At 48.7% G+C, this 19,126-nt stretch overlaps 1 long non-coding RNA gene across 1 annotated transcript; it reads right to left on the bottom strand.

Annotated features, from left to right (window-relative positions):
• Positions 1-11,315: 11,315 nt before the first annotated feature.
• Positions 11,316-16,204, bottom strand: LOC310900575. Its single transcript, XR_014585233.1, has 2 exons — positions 16,053-16,204; positions 11,316-12,552 (listed from the first exon to the last, which is right to left on the bottom strand). It is a non-coding gene; the product is annotated as an uncharacterized lncRNA (long non-coding RNA).
• Positions 16,205-19,126: the final 2,922 nt, after the last annotated feature.

Genomic DNA, 19,126 nt, shown 5'->3' with positions numbered 1-19,126 from the left:
AGCCCGCAGAAATGGCACGGATGGGCTGGGGAGGGGGAGCTGTTCCCATAAAATGAATTCTGGATACTGCTAGCAAACCCTTCCTTCCCCAGGCATTCAAATTCTCCAATTTGCAAGTTAATTCAAAAATAGGAAAATATGAAAAAGTAGTATGATTTCAGTAAATCCTGACCATTGTGCTGCTGTGTTTTGGAAAAAAAAAGTCACCTCTCTGAAGCACCTTTGACCTTCAGACACACAGAGCACATGAAGAGATAGAGGGCTGGTATTTCACTTCTGTGTTTGACGAAAGATGCAATGGAAAATGCTGAATTTCTATGAAAATCGTGTATCATTTGGCAATCAGCAGGATGAAATAAAAAAATCAAATAGAAAAATAAACAATTATATACTATAGACAATTGTCACATGTTATGTACGTGGCAAAGTATTCATAAAATTATGTATTAAGTGTTGTCTCATCACACTGAGTTTTGGATGATGGAAATAAAGCAATTCAAACAGCAACTATGCACTCTGGCACAAACTAGTTAAAATAATTTGCCTCTGTGCACTACAAAACATGAGCATTGAATAGAAAATTATATTAAAAATTTATATAGTATTTCCTTGCTAAGCTTTACATGCATTATAATCATATCATGAGATCCATTCTGATAACACAGTAATACAAAATAACCGGGATGACTCATCTGGCATACAGAAAAGCAGAAAGCGTGTGGTGCTGTATGATTATTGCAGTGTTTATAAGTTGTTGCTTCCAATCGCAAATGGAAGCAATGTTTTCAGAATAAAAGCAAGCACTGGAACGTAAGATGTAATTTCCAGGGCTGGTGCTGTAGGTGGACTTCCACTAAAATATTCATGATTTTAGCTGTTTGCAGCTCAAATTAATTGCCATCCATAATTAATCTGCCCTGTAGAATCCAGCTATTTTATAAACATGGGATTTATTGGACATGCCCCCTTAATTTGTATTGTAGGTTGTTTATTTGACAGCCGAGTATACAAAAATAGTTCTTGTCATACAGAAAAATCAATATTCAGCGCACCACGCCTGCTGTCTGATCACCTTTAAACCCGCTGCAGAACTCCCACGCGATTTAACACCAGCCACATTAATTTCTGGATTCTAACTATGTCGCTTACCGTTACTCCCACGGCACAGGACTCAGCCCCTGAAGGGGCAGGGAAGGAGCTGGGCAGGCGCCGCGTCCCCGCTGCGCGGGGCTGGGGCTGGCGGGGCAGCTGGCTGGGACGGGGACAGCGGGAACAACGGGGACAACGGGGACAGCGGGGACAACGGGGACGGCAGCTCCACTGCCCAGCACCGAGCGGTCGGGTGAGCCCGGGCTGAGCTCAGCTCCCGGCCAGATGTGTCTGCTTGGAGCTGGTCCCCAGGGCAAGGGCTGCTGAGCATGCCGCTTGCAGCAGGCCGGTGTTCATTCCTGAGGATAAAACGAGAAAGTGACTTGTGCCAACGTGCATAAGTTGTTCAGGAGTTGGGGCACCCCTTGTGCTTTCGTGACTGCGCGCACAGGCGGGCAGCGCACGGCCAGGGTAACTCGGGGCAGCCGTTAGAAACGCGAACAGAAAAGGCTGTTTGTGTCAAAGCATTTCCAGTGAACAGCGCCTATGAGATCTAGTAAAAGAAAGCTTGATCTTGTCAAATTTTTTAATGAAATTTGACCTGGGTCTGACAAGACGTTCTTCAGTCAACGAGAAGGCAGCTGCTGAGAGATGCCAGACTGCAGCCGATGGCTGCACGCGCGGCCAGGGGCAGAGCGCCCATCGCCTCCAGCAGGCGCCCAGCACCTCCAGCGGGCACCCGTCCCCTCCAGCAGTGCCCTGTGCATCCACCAGCAGCCCGCCGCCACTGAGGGTGCCTGCAAAGGTGATGGAGCCCCTTTGGTAAGGCCAGTGGTTAAACAAGGAACGGCAGCTAAATGCTGCAGCCTGGAAGGCTCTAGGGAAGCGTTGCACCCGGTCACGGTGGGCACCGACGAGGCACCCAGAGCTGCCATCCTTGGCACTGCCAAGCTCACCGAGACGGAGCCACGGCTCACCTGGTGTGGTGCTGCAAGAGGAGGCCTGCACGGGGTGACCTCCAATGGCGCCTTCCAAGCAATATTTTTAACGAGTCATGTGTCTGCTGTTAGTTCCAGACATAACAGACATATTCCAGACATATTTGGAGTTTTCCAAATTATTCTGTCCTACATAAGTTGTATCTCACAGTGTTGGCTTTTATTTGCTATCATCTTGTTGATCACCTTGCTTCATTAGTGTCCCTTCAGACCAGAGCATTAGCTGATCTAAATAATTCTATCATCTGCAAATGTAGCACATCAGTAATCGTTCCCTTCCACACATCGTTAATTAGTATGCCAGGCAGCAAGAGTCCCCAGGTGGAAATCTCTGGACACCCTACTGTTAACCTTTTGCCATAGTCAAATGGCCATTTATTCCTACTCTGTGTTCTGGGACTTGGCTGAAGACATTTTGAAAGCCCAAATAAATTATGTCAGATGGCGCTCCTTTGTGCCTGCTTGTTCAAGTGAAAAATAGACTGATATTTCCATGCAGAACAATGACACTATGCAGCAGAAGTTACACCACTGCAGCTCTCAGGGGGAGGCTGTGAAAATCCCTGGTACTGATGGCTACACTGCATTCATCCCCCAGATTTCAAGAGCTTTTTGGACATATTCCTCACTCCTCCTATCACTTCTTGCTCTGTGCGCCAATGACTGGGAAAAGGAGTTACAAATAAAGCTGTGTTATTAACAAAGAGGAAAACACTCATCTGAGTGCTGTTTATATGCCTACAGAGAGTGTTCTGGGAAATCCTTTTCCAGCTACAACTACACACGTTCACCCAGGCGATGGAGGCACTGAACCGGGGTTAGTGAACTAACCCCAGGTGTTACTGACTCTCGGGCCACGCCTCAGGTGTGTAAAAATCACAAAATGGAAGAGGCATGGCAGGGGCCCTGCACAGGCGTCATGCCAGGCTTGGTGCCGTCACTCAGTCAAGTTCCTCAGAAGGTCTTTGGTGTCTAATGCTTCCTGAAATCACCTTAAAATCAGCGACCTTAATGCCTTCAAGGATCTTAGCCTCATCACAGTGACGTTTTCCACCCCCACAGTAAGAACTGTTTCCTCATAGGAAGGCTGAGAAAATCCAAAAAGCACTGCGACGTGCTCGGATGCTGGAGTAGCAGAAACCAGTACGGTAACTTTAATTTTTAAAATACAATAATTCTAATTAATATTTAAAATTAATTTAACATGCATAGTAATATTTAGAAGAAGAGCTCCTGCATTATGGAGGAGCAGTCCCACTGGGCACGGTGTCTTCGGCAAGGGCTGGTTCAACTAGCCAGGAGTTTGCAGTGGCTTTCCAAGAGCGGTGCAGCACCCTGCAGCTATCCCTGCTTTCTCCTGGGGGAGCACAGGGACTAACACAAGCCCTCCCTGCCCTGCAGCACTTAGAGGCAGCAGGAGCAGGCGTGCACCAGCGGCACGGTACCGAGGCACGCGGGGATGGGAGCACGTGCAGACCCTGCGCGGGGACCCACAGGCCGAGGGGCGGGATGTGACGGGGGGCGGCGAGGTCACAGCGGTGACACTGCCCCACAGCCAGGAGCAAAGCCTGCAGCGTGCTGCGTAAACCGTTTGTAATTAATCAGTTGGCCAACTTCAGCTCCAGAGCTTATTTGTGTCCATCATGGTCTCGTTATCAAAGAGGAAAGAGCAAACTTACAAAAATATAATCCAATTAAGTACTTGTAGCCGGCTGAAGTTTGGGTTTATAATTTAGTTCTATGGACCATGAGAGTGCCAGCGGAAACCTTTTGAAGTAGTCAACGATTATTTTAACAATTCAACTTATTTTCAAATGAATTATCCAGGAAAACAGCAGTTGCTAAATTCCTTGGATTCATTGAGCCAATGCGTTATAATATGTCATATAATTAAACTATTCATTAAGGCTTTTACTGGATAGAAAATCAAATCTCGAAGGCATCTGACCTTTTGGGCATTTCAGCCTTTCACACTTCAGTTATCAAGTTGCCTTAAAATTGCCTATTAGTCTTTATGGGCTTTCTGAACAGTTTTTTGAACAGCAAATTTAATACAAAATAAATCTAATACTAATAGCTTTTGCTTCTTATTTTTAATAACGGAATCCTGAGAAATAATAAAACATAATTCTCCTGGAGGTGCACCTTGCCATTTAATTAATTCCTCACTGATAGAAGTGTAGCAGATACAACATTTTCTTTTCATTTCCTATAAATAGTTGTGCTTAAGGGAGCCCGTGAGAGGAACAGTAAATTATTCTAAACACAAATCACCATATTATGTTCAGATAGATCTGAACATGCACCTCAGAAATAGGGAGATCCATAAATTGCATTCACATATATGCCGCAGTCTTTCCATGACCTTTATTTTTGCTTTACCCAGTGAAAGGGTGTCTCCCACATGGCGCACATCAGAAGCGGTGAAAATCTCCCTGGCCTCTGCCACGTACTTGCAAAGCACTGCATGAGCATCAGTGGTGTGAACACTGATGTCAGTGAAAGACACGGAGAGTATGGAGCAAATTACAAGAATTACACCAAATGGTGGAAAGCTCACCTCAGCATCTCCTGGACATAACAAGGCACAGGAATACGTGCACACATCCGCCCAGCGCTGTTTGTATTCCCATGGGGGCTAAGCTGGGCATGCTGCTTTACATTAAAACAACAGTTCGGGTTTTGGTTTGACTGCACATAGCTCATTAGTTGATAGATCTACAGTGAGAATAAAACCTTGCACCTCCAAGAATTCATTTCCAGCACACTCAAGGACAGTACCTGCCAGACTGTGACACCGGTGGGGGTTCAGCTTAGAACTGTGTGCAGCACAGAAGCCCTCTGCGACTTTCTGCTCCGAGAAGGGCTCGTATTCGTGGCAGCCGGGCAGGGACTCCAGCAGTGAGTAGTGCCTGGCCCACCACCTGCTCACCCAGAGACTGGGGAGCAGCACCGCAGGAATACCTCCCAAGGACAGTGCCCTCCCTGCCTGCCGCCTCCAGCTCACCAACTCCTCTCCCCGGAGAGAAACTCCCAGTGGGTCCCTGCTGCAAACCGGTGGCTGCAAGGCTGGGACCACAGGGCTCCGGAACTGCACGGAGCCACCCGGAGAGCAGGGTGCCCCTGGAGAGCAGGCTGAGCCCCCTTCCTCTTGCTCACCGCCAGGCAAGGGCCGCTCCGGCTGCTGGTGACAACGTCAGACAGGCAGGGCAGGCTCCGCAACTGATCTTCTAGCAGAGAAATACCACATGCACCTTCACAAGAGCATCCCAAGGCTTTAGGTGGTTGCAATTGTAGCCTAGATAATGAGAGCACTGAAGGAAGTTATTTCTAAATATTACACTGGCACAACCAATATAAATTGTACAGTGGTTCTAATGGGGCTTCCAAGGTGGGAGCGAGCCTGCCATAATTTCATGGTTTCTCACCATACTTCAACCATTCCCTCAACCTGATCGTCCGCATCAGAAGGTGAGGCAGGAGCAGAAAAAAGCAACAAGATGCTAGGCATGGAGTTTTGTTTGCAGCACTGAACATGCACCTGACCTACGTGCAATTAGCAGGAGAGCGCACACACTTCCCCAGCCCCGCAGAGTATGAAATTTGTGGTTGGGAATTACCTGAATGGCCAGCTGATTGATTTTTGGTTTTCTGCACTGTTACATAGTGACTGATCTAAATCTTGCCTTTTATTAACCTGTCTCTCCAGTGCCTGCCTAACGAAGCAGAGGGAGTGAAGTGAGCAAGGAAAACAAAAGACTCAGTCACTCAGCGCGGGGCAGCTCCGAAGCCTTTCAGAAAGGTCAGCGCGTTTCAAGCTACCGAGCTGGCAGCGCTGGATGCAATTAGCGGGGAGAACGAAGCGGCACTCTGCTGCACCGGCTGCCTCCGCAAGCTCGTTATTTCGTGGGATCCTGGTGTCAGGCCACCTGACACGTATGGATTTAGGTGCTATTATTAAATTATATTTAAATTGTCCTGGGCTCATAACAACTGCTGTTTGTTTTGATGGCTGAGAAGATTCATGCTCCTGTTAGCTGACTGCTCCTGACAGCACCATTTGTAGGAACTAATCAGAGGAAAATACTGTAATAAAGTATATGGTTTCTACTTGATTTTTTTTAAAAAGGAAGTTAAAAAATAAATAAAAATTGAGAGCATTGCTGACTCTTATACCATTACTTATACGTGTGTCTAGCTTCGGTATGTCAATACATATATGGAAGTGTTCAAGAGGAAAAAAGAAATTGTTAACAAAAAACATATGTGGAACCATTAGTTTGATTTTTAGAAGAGTAAAAGTTTGCTCCAGCATGGCAGACATGAACTACTTGAATAAAATGTGGGGTGAGATGATATTCTAGTTGAAAGTCTACAGTCAAAAGTGCTGGACCATATAACAAGAATTTCTTCCAAAACCATGGAATTTTTTGGTCTGACATGCAGAAACGAAGGCAAACTAATTAACTGCAGGACACAGACGAGCCACCAGCGAGAGGCATCCTCAAAGATCAAAAAGCCGGGCGTTGGGCAGGATGGGCAAGATTTTCTTCTAGCAGCAAAGCTCGAGCGGTAACCAGTAACAGTGCAGCGTACGCGTGCCATCTCACAAGACGTGACTACAGCTTCGTCCAGGATTTGGCGTACCGCTGCTCTCATCAACACTTGAGAGGGAAACCCGAACAGAAGAGCTACGGAGAAAGACTCCTGGTGGGATCAGGGAGAGGAGAAAAGCGGGCAGGCTGATGGAGATAAGGGCGCCCTTCAGGTTCATGTTTTGGGAGAGAAACGGCACTTTCATAAAGGTTTGCTCCTGTGAGAACAAGCACACAAAACGCACCGCAGGGAGGTCTGCAAGGAAAGCACCGCGAGGGGCTGCAGCAGCAGCGCGGGGCAGGGGCCCTGTCCCCGCAGAGCCACCAGGGCACACTCGTCTCAGGCTCAGCTCCTCCTGGGGACAGCCGACGCTTTCTCCAAGCCCTTCACGAGGGGTCCAGCTCCGGCCCTGCCCCTCACGCAGCCTGGCGTCCCCGCCGTGCTTCCCCTGGCTCCCAAGGGGCAGCTCCGTCCTCAGCCCTTGGGAGGGGGCCGCAGGGCAGCCCTGCGCTGCGAGGGGCTCTGCGGCAGGCTGGCCGTGGGCCCCGGCAGTTTCCGACCCAAAGAACGGCAACTGCCTTTGGGGATACACGGGGAGGGCTGCGTGGGGAGGAAACTTCAGGAGAACAACGCAGACTATGAAATCCCACATATAACACGTCTCAGTGTCTAGTTACAAAACCTGAATGAGGAACGCGGAAGAAGATTTAAGAGTAAGGGTGTTTTTGTGTGTGTATTTTTTCTTTTTTACTTATTGCAATGATATTTTGCCAAGGGCTTATACTTAGTGAAACATCTTTCCAGACGAAAGCAGAGAATTATGAATTTTAACATCACCGTTAGATGCACGTAACTTTTGTAGGGGAGATAAAGATGAAAGAACGAAATGTGGGTATTTGCCCTTATCTTCACTGCTGCTCAGAGCCAGACCCTACATTTTATCATGCAGACGTGGCTGAGCTGCAAAATTCAAAATACTTCAAAGAAACAAGGAAACCGCTGTGGTGTAGGGCTGTACCCGATAAAGCACCTCATGCCTTCGTGCCCCATCCCTGCAGCAGGCTGCCTGGTTCCCAAGGGCAAGGCACAAGAGCCATGAGCTGTGGGTGCACTGGGCACCCCGAGCTTCATAATATCATCAGAATGAATCCCAAAAGCATGGTGGTGGCCTGCCAGCATTTTCATCGCCCTTTCTCCAGGTTCATCTGGCTGCCATGGAAGATATTTTAATCTACCTATTAATTTCTGCACATTTCTATCAGTCTCACCTCCATATCTTAGTGGGTAGCCAAGGCTCCTTAAAGCATGGCTACCAAAATGCATTCCCAATTTCACTTTTTCTCTGTAACTCCACGTTTCCTGTCACAATGACTTGTTGTGCATGCCGTGGTGAAATGGAGAGCAGTACCGAGTACTGAGCTGACGCAGTTAGTGTAACCCTGAAGTCGCAGGGTGATCATTCTAGTTAACAAAACAGCACACGTAATCGTTCACTCTGACCATAAAGTAAGATCTTAAATGAAAAATAAGATGAGATGTACAACATGCCAGTCATTTCTCCACAGAAGGTCCCTGATGGATGGAAGGCTTTGTGCTATCCCTGCCTTGCTTTTGCTAAGGAACTGCCTTCAATAAGGCATTTGCAACATCAAGCATCATCTGTTTAATTTTGTCAGAGTACTCCGAGATCCGCTGGGAGCAAGGAGTTCAGCTCCCGATGCAGTGAAGGCAGGCTGGGATTAGCTTCTCATAAGCCTTTGCTGCAAGGCCTGAAAGATGCTGGTGTGAGCCTGCACATTCCCACACTCCCTGGTCTGGTTTTGCCGTGCTATAAAAAAGTAATTTTGTAATGCTCAGTTTGGGCCTTAAGAAAAAGATGGAAGCTTACATGAAACTTGGAAAGAAGCTTTTCCGTGGGGAGGGCAGGTCCAGCTGCTGCCCTGCAAAGTCACAGAAGGTCAGAGGCTGGAGGCTGAGCGGTGCCACAGCCGAGGGCGATGGGGAGCTGCTCAAAGCAGGGCACAGGAAGGTGCCGCAGGGTGCGGGGTGCCGCCACAGGAGGCCGGGGACCTCCGGCAAGCCTCAGCCCTGCCTCTGCGTGGGGATGGCGGGGGCATCCAGCCTCCTGCCCGTCCTCGCTGCCCCGCGGCCAGAGTGCACCCACAGTGCAGCGGGGCGGCCCCGGCCACACGCAGGGGAGGCCACGGCCAGGGCAAGCCGTCGCGGGACGGGGAAGGGTCGCGCACGCCAAGGAGCATCCCGTGTACCGCACGTGAGGGAGGTGCCCGCGCACTGCCGAGGTGACAGCCAAGCAGAGTCCTCAGCTGCGTCCTTCACACGTCTGCTCCGTTTCTGTACCTGAGTGCTTGCGTTTCATTGCTAGTAAACCCCCACGCCCCAGTAAAACCTTCAGCTATGGCTGCCCAGGCACTTTTCCACCCACCCTTCCACCAAAGTCACCTCCCTCCATCCCCTTCTCCACTTAAATATTGCTCTCTTTTACAGGGCACTATTAATAGACCCATACTTATTTATCCATAGGCTTCGCACCTACCAAACCGGAGCCACAGATCCAGTGCTGCACTTGAAACACATACCAGCTTAATCAAGTTTTTCTGCATCTGAGGAATTTGGACAAAATTACCCTAATGCGGGCCCAGATGCCTCAGCTTTTATCTAGTAAACTACTGCCCTTCCTCTTCTTTATTTCTTCTTAAAAATAGAGTATCGTGATCTCATTTTGCTATTTACCTTCTTATAAAGAAAACTCACAAGACATCACATGTATTATTTTTCCTCACTGTCATGCAGGATACAACATTAACAATCTATTAGCTATCAAGAAACCAGTTTAAAGGAACTCCTCTTTACAAGACTTTCTTGCTTCAGTGAAGTCTTTTGACAGAGCTTGTCTGCCAAAAACAAGTCTTTGCAGGGCTCTGAAAAATGCCCGATTTCATGTATGTTAAAATGTGCCACTGTGAGATAACTGGGCTGTTTCATGGGAGACAATCACTGAACACAACAACAAATTTTTTCTGTTATGATTTCACTGTGTCACACAGCTAAAGCAAAAATAAGATCAAAAAGCTCTGCAGCTGACAAAAGTTAGAGTTGTTTTAAATATAGGCACAAGCAGCAGGGGGGATATATATGTGGTCCAGAATTACACGGTGCATCCAAGAGCGCGGTGGCTTTGCACGATCAGAGCTGTTGACAGTGATTAACAACCCTACCGAGACCCATCAGGCAAGCAAGAGTCTTTTTGTGAGCGCTGCCCACGAACAGAAAGCTGGAGGGACTGAAGCAACCGCATATCAGCTCCTCCGTTAGGATGCAACCGGTTGCTCTTTTGATGGCTTTTAATGTGTGGAAAGAAGTACTACAGCAGTAACATAAATGCCTTTTTGTGGCTCGACTTGCAGGCAGGTTCCCTTTGAAGACAAGCGATGAGCAGCAAGGCGGGGGGCAGGCGCCCGCCCCGTGCAGCCCCCAGCTCCCTCCTTGGCCACCCTGCACCCGGCACCGCGGGCACGGTGCCCTCCTCAGCCAGGCAAGGATGCCGCACCTGCAGCGGCTTGGTCCGGGCTGCTCCCATTTAACAGCTTCGGGTCACGAGTTTCACCTCCGGGAGATAAAATGACACGGGGAAGTCAAAGGTCTGAACATATAAGAACGGGTCGGGAAGCCTCATACAGACACTTCAGGGAGAACAGGTCCCCTCAGCTGGCTCACAGGCTCCAGGGAGAAACTCAGAATTGGCAGGTCCCATCAAGAGGGGATGTCTAAAGCTTTTTTCTCTTGCTCCCTCTGTCCTTCCTGCTCTTTACTTTTACCTCTGCAGTGGGTGCCACCCACTTTTCATCCCTCAGATCTCCAATTTCGCTTTCACTGAAGAAAATAAATCTCTTAGGCATACTCCTTATCACACCAAAACACGCCTGGGAAGCCCAGTGGGACGCCAAGCGCAGACACTTGCAGACAAGCGAGTGCACCCAACACGTGCACGAGGTACGGCACCAGCCGCGTACCTGCGGGTCTCCTGGAGCCCCCGCTGCCCGCCCCGGGGCTGCGGTGCTGTGTGTCCTGCCAGGGCTGGGAGCGGTGCTGGTCCTTCCCCCCACCTTCACCCGTCTGCATGGCGTTAAAACACAGTAAAACTTCTCTGCATGCTGACTTCCCTGTCCTCCCTTTACAAGAATCTCTTAATGAACACGGGGAAAAAAAAGCACAAGAAAACCAGCGGGAGATTGACAGCAACACGAGACACGGTCTGCCCCTGCAGGGCTGCTACCAGGAGGTCCCTGCAAGAGCTGTGTGTGAGACCTCTCTCCCTGGGGACGTGTTCTCTGCACACCTGTAACCTCTGACACCTGCATGGTTAAAGAACACAAACCTCCAAAATGAAGGCAAACCAAAACGTCATCTTTCAGGCCCAAAAGAGGAGCTTTTGCATCAAAGCACAGCACGCACGGGACATCAGGGAGCAACGCGGGAGAGAGCTTGTCCGACCCGTGACCACCCTGCTGCAGGCAAGCAGGGGAAAAGGTGCTGGGACGTCCTGCGTCGGCCCCCAGGCCCCATCCCCACCACCCCTCACCGGCCCAGAGCAGCAGCACCGCTGGCAGCCCCCTGCTCCGCGAGGCACAGCACCGGGCTGGGACGCCGCCCCTGCGGCTGGTGCTGGCCTTCCCGTGTGGGATTCCTCCCACACCGAAATGCCGTGCATGTGGCACTGGAGTTCGTCAGACGCTTTTGGTCAAGGGACCATCAACCCCTCTGCAAATTACAGGTTACGACTCAATGAAATCCTTGGGCAATGCCAGCCCTTCCTGTGGAGCATCTGGCACACAACAAACGCTGCAATTACACCAAAACCTGATTCGTTACACTGACATACATCACTTGGGAAACACTAAATGATCTGACACAAAGCCATCCTCAGAGGTGCCGAGGAGAGCCTGGCGTCTCACGGGTCTAATGACCACTCGCACTGGTGTCCTCTGGGGGGGTGGCCCGGGGCTGCGCTGCTGCCTCCTCGCTTGGGAGTGAGCTTCACACACGCACACGTGCCTTACAGGCCAGCATATTACACATACACACATATTGTAAGTAATTTCTCCAGCAAACGCTATCTGGCACAGCAGAAGCTCTCAGCTCGGTAACAAAGCCCTTTCAAGTCCCTGTGCTAATTGGTCTCATGGCAAGTTGGAATCTGCAGGTATCTGCGGGCAGTCATGATTTTACCTTGGCATTGTTAAAAACGCTTAATTTCCAGCAAAGAACCGCTGGTAGCAAGCGGACAAGCTGGGCTCATTTGTAGCGAGCAGACCTCAGTGGATCACCGCTTTGCCTCCGCCTCCTTTCCCTGCCCCTGCTTGTTCTCAGCACCATCCCTGTGAGCCACCACGGCTGCACCGCGAGAACAGAGGTGGCGCCGAGCTGCGGCACTGCTCCTTAGGGTGACACGGCGCGGGTGGCGCCAGCCGGGGGCCGCTGCTCTGGGGAGCTGTGGGGTTCTCCCAAAAGGTGCGCGGCCCCGTGGGGAGGCTGCTGCGAGCGCCCATCAGCACTGCCGAGCTGGGCACACGGCTTCGTGCCCCCAGATCACCGGGCCTCCGCTTCACCCAGCGTCCCCGTTCCACGTCTGCAGACCGCACGTGATGCTAAACAGAAGCTACACAACCACTTCTTCGGGGCATTTACTGACATCCCAAAGGGCTTCTGTCCCTCTCCCGTGCTCTTGGCTCACGTGTGACGTTCACAGGAGATAACGAAAAAACTTCACAAAAACTTCTAAGCCTCTGTGCCCGTTTTCCAGGTCCATCCGACTGAACTGCTGCATCCTCTGTGGTGCTGATAAAGGTACCTAGAGATGGAGAGTGGTCAGGGCAAGGTGCTCTTTATTCTGCCTTCGTCATCTGAAGGAATTATTTGGCTTCCCCACGACATCCTGAGAAGAGAGCTGCAAGCTGGGTATTTCTGAGAGAGGACCTCCAAATTCTACACCATATATATTTTTCCTTTAAAATGTCTCTAAAGGTCATGCTAACGGTGTTTACTCTCTAATAATAAATTGTAATACTTCTCTCCCTGGATAGTGCCAGCGACTGGAGAGGTGCCCGCTTGGTTTCCAGCCAGGGGAAGTGCTCTACACCAAGCCAGCTCCCACCTGCGCTATTTTAAACAGTGACACTTGCAGTTACTTTACCGAGAGATGCAAATATATTTTTCTAATGACTGTTTTCTAAAGCCTGGCACGGGAATCAGTGTAATGCTTTTCTGATAGCCGGCTTGGTTGCCTTTAACACCCCCAAGCACCCCCACCCCCCTGCCCCTGCATCGACACCCCGTACGAGGAGGCTCGCTGTTCACACAAGTTAGAAGAAAGGAACCTCACGGGCAATCTGGTGGTTTAGCTACTAGTTGACCAAAGAGGCAGGTTTTTAGCTCACTCTGCACAAGATGCCCCCCCAGCATCTGTCCCAAATAAACCCACGCTGGTTTTGGGGTGCTTCCTTAACGCCATCTCTGAGGCCACCCCAGGCCAGCAGGCAGCCTCTGCGGAGGCAGACACCGGTAGTGGAAGCAAAGGGCCCTGTGAAAAAGGCTAACTTATTAGTGAAGTAATTACTTTTTTTTTTTCCTCTCCTCTTTAATACAGATAAGACTGCAAGCAGGAATAATTAAAGCAAACCTTGTAACCCTTTGGATTCAGAAGCCTGGATCATTAATGCAGAGTGCTAATTAAAGCACGCAGGCCTGTCACGGGAAGAGGAGGCTCTGAGCTCAGGGTGCCAGGTCCCTAAACAGAGAGGCATTTATGCTATTTCAGGGCAGCAGCACCCAGCTAGCGTGGGGTAGGTGTGCCCTTATCCTACCTACCGTCAGATTATGCTAAGCTATGTGACATTTGTCCATTAGAGTTGCTTCAAGCTAAATTTGTGGCCTGGCATTATCTGTAAGTTAAATTACTTCCAAATAATTACTTCTGGTGCTATTGCTGCATTTTTCAGTGGAGCTGCCAGGCAGGGTCCCAAAGCTAGAGAGCACGCTGTCCACAGCGGCAGACGGCATGAAGATGGAGATGGAAAGAGAGCCTGCCTAAAAACGGTGGTGACAGCAATCTCAGGACTCACGCAAATCAGTTTGGAGAACCAGAGGGAAACGCAGTTAAGAGATGGCCGTTTCTTAGAGGTAATGCTGATGGCATAAACGCAAACCACTCCAATGCAAAAGAAAGACAGAGGGCCGCTTGCATAAAGCAGGACAGATCCACAGGCACAACGTGGAAGGGCAGAGAAGGCAGAAACTAGTTCTGCTGGCACCAAGGACAAGCACTGACAAAACGGCACGAGCGCTTACGCACAAAATCGGGAGAACAAGGCCCCTAGGGGCAAACGCAGCAAGGGGTGTGCAGAAGCAAGGAGGCACTGGGAATGGCTCTGGCAGCAAGAGAACAACTGGGAAGGAGATGGGGAAAGGAGGCAGAAAAGCTCCCGGCAGGTAGTACTGAAAGGCCAAACTGTTTAATCCTTCTTTGCTATTGTTTGGCTTCACTCTTCAGCAAAAGGACAATTGTAATCAGGCATGTAACGTGATTAGCACCGTTGACACAACAGTAATAACTCAGTTACAACAGAAAAGCGCAGGGTACAGAAGTTAAATGTTTTCAGATGAGCTGGAATGACAAAATTTTCCTCAAGTTCTTACGGAACTGGCTGACTAATTTCAGGACGCTCTCCTGCTACCTCCGAGAAATTCCGGAGCATGAATTGGACTGAAAAACTTCAGAAGGGCAAACCACTACTCATCTTCCACATCCTATGCAGTTCTCCTTGGGTAGTTTCAGCTCCCAAGAACAAGTAATCAGACCACATATTGGCAAGTCCCCAGAAGATACCAAGGAGATGAGTAACATACTTACATACTTCTGATAAACTGCATAAGAGCTGGCTACGTTGCCATCATACCAGCAGATCTGGTAGCTCAGCATCAGAAATGGAAAGATGTATCTGGTGGGATCCTGCGTGAGCCCCCTCAGCCTGGTGCTAATCAACATTACCAGCAAAGGGCTGCCTGCTGCAGAGTATTCCCGCCCCTCCTCCAGGTGATTCCTAACTGGAAAGGGATGTAGACGTGTTGGAAAACATGATTAGACTTCAAGGTGATTCTACCACGTTAGAGAAATTAAATGGAAATCAGGATGAAATCCAACAGGCATTAATCCTGCCCAGAAAAAGCAGAAGTAGCTCCATATAGATGTATGGAGAAAGGTCTGGGGGTTGCCTGCAATTACGAACCGAGTCACCCGTGTCATCCCAGTACACGGGAGGCAAACGTCAATGGGATGCACAACCAGCAACGAGGCCTGTAATATACATGCTTTTTTTTTTTGTTTTTTGGCACCATGCTTCATAAGAAAATGGTGTTTTTTAAGAGGGAGAGAGAACAAAAATAAACACGGTGATAGTCACTAAATAGATAATAATCTGTAGAATGAAGACCAAAACACGGGTTGCTCAGAGAGAGTTTGGAGTCTCCATCACTGGAGATGTCCAAACCCCACTGGACACGGTCCTGGTCTGCTCGAGGTGGCCCTGCTGGAGCAAGGGTTGGGCCAGGTGAGCTCAGAGCTGCCGCCAGCCTCACTGGGTGCTGTTCTCTGGGTTCAGTTAGAGACAGAACAAGAACTAACAGACAGCGCTGTAGCAGGATAAGTTTAGGTCAAATATTAGGAAAAATAGCTTACGAAGCAGAAGACTGAAGCACTGAAATAGATTTCTTGGAAGATTTATGGAGAAAAAATAAAATAAAATGAATAAAAGGAAGAAAAGCACCGATCAGAACAGAAGCCTGAGGTGCAGTTTATGAGACCGTTTGCAGGGTAGCTGGACCAGGTGATCTCCAAGAATTCAGCCTTTCCTTGGATTAGATTTCAGAGCTCCTTGCATGCAAGAGTTAATAATATAACTCAAATAAGCAAAGGGTGAAAAACAAGCAGGGAGGACGGGCACAGAAAGTAAATGATCAAATAACCAATCTGAAATTTCCTGCCATTTAATGCCACACTCCTCGCTAATTCTCTCTAGGAAAGAGATGTTCTGCAACATAGTAACAAAAGAAGAAAAATGCATTTACAGCCTGAAAATTAAATTCATGGCAAGGTAGAGGAAATAGAAGGCACATATGTTCCCTAACTATCTACTGAGCTCTCCAAAATCCGTTAGCAATGAAACAGCACGTGTGAAAAAACACTCCTCTAAAGAAAATTTTCCAAATAACTCTGGTTTGGCAATGTCACGTACTTTGCATTAACAGCAATTAGCTCAATGGAAAAACACAGCAAGTCTTTACTGGAAGGAGTACCTGTTTCATTAAAACACTCCGGCTGAGATTTCTTGCCGAGGTACAGGTGCAGTGCTGTACGTTTCCTCGTCGCTCACAGGTTTGTACTCAGCTCTTAGCTGCAGTGGGTGCTGCAGATCCACGTGTGGGTGGCATTCAGCTTCCCCCCATTCCTCCCCCCAAACAATTAACACCTCTGAAATTAAATCAATGCCAGGTGGTAAACCCTATTACTGCATGCTAGATAAGGAAGGCAGATTTCACTGTCAGTTCTGTTACTGTATTGGCAACTGTTTTCAGACTATGAATTCAGCTTCATTTGTCTGACGTACAAAATCCCAACTAACCTGCAGCCATCAATACGATACCAGGAATTTGGAACTACCCACTGCATGTTGCAATGGAAATGCTTCCAAGAAATCAGACCTTAAAAACAATTAAATCCAACCTAAATTCTGTTTTCCTTTTTTTTTTTTTCTCTTGGAATAAGAAGAATCCATACCATTATTTGTAAAAACGTGTTTACCTATCTATGTGAGAGAAAGACTGAGAATAAGATGTCTGCAAAATATTTTGAATTTTTTTGTAATGGCAAGGAATTACCTGACCAAGAACAGCACTGTTGACATCCTACAAGATTAAAGGTAGACCTAGTTGAAAAGTGCCTGCTAAATGCTTATCTAACCAAAAAAAAGTTTCCCCAAATTCAGGATTTTTTTCTAGGTTGATGGATTTGGCAACAGTCTTACTTGCTCCCTAGGACAAAGCTCTCTATATTGCCAGGCTCGGCAAGAAGGTTTTGTTTTGGGCTACTTCTGCCTAGGGGTGTGTGTGCTGGGCACTTCAGGTGTCCCTTCCCTACCCAGCCCCGTGGGCCCACCTTGGTGGCTGCTCACGCACAGGACCAGGCAGGAGGGTACCGGGGCTCTGCCCACCCTGCTGGGGCTGCAGGACGTGCCACCGCTGGCTGCATCCCAGGACTAACCCCAGGCTTGCAGATATTTGGTTGCTCTGGCAGAACTTTCCAACCTGAGAAACATTTCATGGGTTTTAACGTTTTGCGCCTGACCTGAGCCAGGACTTCCCCTCAGCCTTCATCTCCTCGGCTTGGACCTGGCTGCAGGAGCCAGCTCACGCTGCACACCTGGCGATCTTCTCACGTGCAGCAAGGGCAAACAGCAAGGTTCAGACATCTCCGCTGGGAATTACAGCTGACAATACATAACTGAGCTTTAAATTACCGGCCCCTATCCAGGGCAGCTGTTCTCTACCATTTCTTAGATTTATAGAGTTTGAACCTAGACAAGACCATTCAATCCCTCTCACCTGCCCCTGCCTGTCAGAAGACATTGCATTCTGTGCATTTATCCCGCAGTCCCAGTCCAGGAGCGTGCACCAGGCAAACCGCTGCCTCCGCGCTCGGTTTCGGCAGCACTATCGCTCACCAGCAGCAGCCTGGCACTGCCTACCGAGAGCACGGAGGTGCCGAGCCCGCAGTGCGGCTTGGGCTGGCGGGAGGCAGAGGACTGCAGGAAGCTGCTGCTTGGCTCGCGCCCCTTCCACAGTGCCCGTCCTCGTGCCCAGGATACGCATGGTGTTGATGCAGCAGCTTTGCGGTGGCCGTAATACAGCAGCCCAGCAGCAACGCGTCACACCAGGGAGACGCCAGCAAAGGGAGCAAGGTGAGGGTCAGGTCAAGCCTGAGTTTCTCTGACAGCTCCTTGCAGGGGATCTTGCTCAGGATCCGATCTCGCCACCTTTCCTGAGCACCATTTTGTCATTTTAAGGGGAGCCGTGACTGCAGAGAGCAGCGATTGAAGCTGCTGTGCTCGTTCCACAGTGTCTGCCTGCTGGCTTCTGCACAAGTGATAAAAGGGTGACTTGGTTACAGGAGCAAGGGCTGCAGAAATGAACTGTCCCTAGTCCGTCATCCTAACCCAAACAGATGTACCCTTTACATTAACTATAAGATAATATATGGGCAGGGAGTAGTTTCACAACCATGATTCAGTCCGAAGACTATTGTAACAGAATAAATTGGAAGAATGATGGCCCTTCCCACAATATATTCCATTATTGCTGTCTGCGTTAGAACACGTGGATACCCGCTTAGTGGTTTCATGGCACTTATATGATTCTACCAAATGAAGAGGGCACACCTTTCTGACGCATAGCCTCGTGGAGCAGGAGGCATTGCTGGGTGCAGTCCTCTGGGATGCTCATTGATAGAGCTCCGGGTCACACTTCAGTCTGCTCGATCACAGCTGGAGCAAAGCGCTCGTGCGTTGATTCCCTTGGCTTTTCTGTTACATGTCTTCTGTCCCCACTCCCCACCCTATTGTGCATGGTGGCCTTGTCCACCTCTCCTGCAGTCACCGGCAGTAGGACACCTAACAGCCACCCGGCACTGCCCTTCTTCAGGACCTTCAGGCTGACTGACTTTAATATTTCCATGCAACTTCCCTGCTACAATTCCATTTTGCAACATAAGCTTTTTCAACCTCTTATTATTATTATTCTTATTTTCTGGGCCCTCCATATTTTATCTGACTGTATCTTATTCCTATTTATTTTTCCATTTGTTTCCTTTCTTGTAGCTTCCCTTATTCTGCATGACATTATAGAGCTATTGTGGAACTGCTGATCTGAGACGCATGTGAATATCGTTTAAAAAGCATAAATCTCCACCTCACTCTATGTCAGTATGTCATAATAATATACAAAGAGCTTGCATGGCAGAATTCAAAGATTCCTGTCACAACCCTGTCACGAATCTTGGAAAATAATTTCTAATTCTTTCATCTGATAACTTCTGAGGAGTTTCACACCCAAAGGGAAGCTGATTGCCAGGCTCACCACTAATAATGGTCTGGAACCACTAGGAAGGTCAGGAGACTCAGATAAACATTTTTTTTTTCCATTTGAAACTGAAAATTCATTGAACCCAAAAGTATTAGAGAATATAAATCCATTTCAGTAAAGATTTTTTTAATGGAAAAAGAAGCTCTAAAGTTTGAAATTACCATTTTGCCCCTATAAAACCAGTATTTTCATTTTTATTATGTTTGGAAAGCAAACATAAGGGCACAGTCACA

Source organism: Anser anser, assembly GCF_964211835.1.
Source record: "Anser anser genome assembly, chromosome: 5".
Lineage (NCBI taxonomy): Eukaryota > Metazoa > Chordata > Aves > Anseriformes > Anatidae > Anser > Anser anser.
The sequence above is the reverse complement of the archived record's forward strand: the minus strand, read 5'-3'. Positions and strand labels throughout refer to the sequence as shown.